A 2,042-nucleotide genomic window follows, 5' to 3' on the forward strand; every position below is an offset into this window, starting at 1 on the left:
TTTGGATAAGTTAGTATTTTATGTTATAAAGAAACTAGGTTTTGATTTTATCTGTGAGTTTTTTTTAATATTGTTTTCTAAAGCTACTTTCAGAGGGGTCTCATCCAAAGGGTCTCATTCATGAGTTAGCTTGTGATAGTGCAAAAAGCAAATGTTTAACTGTAGGTATCTAGTATTTTATGTATTAAATGTATGAATATTTATATTTCTAGTGTTCCGATTCTAAAATATTTTGACAAATATTTTGATACATGTATATGTTTATGCATCATAAATAATATCTTCGAGGGATGATTTAAATTGTAATCGCTACAAATTGAAATATTACCCAAACAATATTTAGAATTGTTCGTAAATCATTGGAACTGCGTAATCAATTAGAATAATAAATTCCATAAATACTGATTTGTGTTAAATTAATATTGTATAATAATCAAAATTTATTTGGGGCTTTAATAGCGGCAATCTGGGATCAACCACTGATTAATAATTTTGGGTTCAAAAGTAATTTATTATGGAAAATTATGTAATTCAAATCGTGACGTCGTCCACTGTAGTCCCTCAGTACTGATTTAAATCAAAAAGGAAATAGGGTGAGTGAAACTAGAAGAAAAAAGGAACTTGCTGTAGGTAAGGCAGATAAATAAATTAAACCTAAAAGTCCCGATTTTTTTTATTATTTACAAATTAGCCCTTGACTACAATCTCACCCGATGGTAAGTGATGATGCAGTCTAAGATGAAAGCGGACTAATTTGGTAGGAGAAAGATGAAAATAACCGCGGCCGAAGCCTCCCACCGGCCAGACCTGGACCAATTAAGAAAAACTCAATCGGACCAGCCGGGGATCGAACCCAGGACCTCCGTTTTGTAAATCCACCGCGTATACCATTGCGCCACGGAGGCCGTCAAAATTAGATATCGGTTTAAAGATATTTATTTCTCCAAAAAAGAACGTACTGTTCACTTAACTTAGAGTTAACATATCGTCATTTTTGCAGACAGCATGCATTATTGTAACAAAATTTTAATTACATTGTTTTTTCAATATTTTGTCCAAGTTTGTGAGGATGTAGGATTTAATCGATTTCTTGAATGCTTTTATGTTATTTAACTCCTTAATGGAGTTTGGCAGATTGTTATATAACTGAGCACCCTCGCATAATATGTTTTTATTTCCATAGGTTTTTGTCCGTGGTCGCCAAATATTGATTTTATATTTATTCCTGAGATTGAGTTTGTTAGTCCTATGCTTAAATGTTATAGTAGAATGTAGTGTGTTAGTCATGATTTTTTTAATTATGAGACAGGTATTGTATGTGTATAGTTGCGTGATATTGAACAGTTTTGTTTTAGTGTAAAGATCTTTTGTTGGTGTGTAAAAATTGTAATGAAATAGTGTCTTGATTAATTTGTTTTGTGTGCGTTGTAATTTGTTAAGATGTGTCTGTGCAGCAGTTCCCCAAATTTCTATTAAGTATTCCAAATGTGGCTTTGCTAGAGCGTTGTAGATAGTTTTTCTTACTTTGTACGGAATGCAATTCGATATTCTTCGTAAGACACCTGTTAGTGATGTTAATTTTGAAATTTGTTGATCAATATGAGAGTCCCAAATCAACTTGTCATCTATTATTAGGCCTAAATATTTTTCTGCATGAGATCTTTGAATTTTAATGTTGTTGATCGTAAGTGGGTTAAAATCTAGAATTTTTTTATTTTTAGCTTTGAATATCATGTAAGATGTTTTAGTAGTGTTGATTGTTAAAAGATTATACAAGAAAAATTGACTTAATTTGTCTAAATCACTTTGAGCTTGTGCAATTGCTTCATGAATAGAGTGTGCAAAGTAAAATAGGCACGTATCGTCTGCATAGAGGGTTAGCTGTCCTGATAGGTTAAGATTTATTATGTTATTAACATATATAAGGAAAAGTAATGGTCCTAAAATCGAGCCCTGAGGAACACCGCAAGTAACTAATTGAGAATTGCTTTTATTTTTAGATATTTGTACTATTTGTTTACGATTATTGAAATAAGAGGCAA

This window comes from Bicyclus anynana, chromosome 9 (genome assembly GCF_947172395.1).
Source record: "Bicyclus anynana chromosome 9, ilBicAnyn1.1, whole genome shotgun sequence".
Classification (NCBI taxonomy): Eukaryota; Metazoa; Arthropoda; class Insecta; order Lepidoptera; family Nymphalidae; genus Bicyclus; species Bicyclus anynana.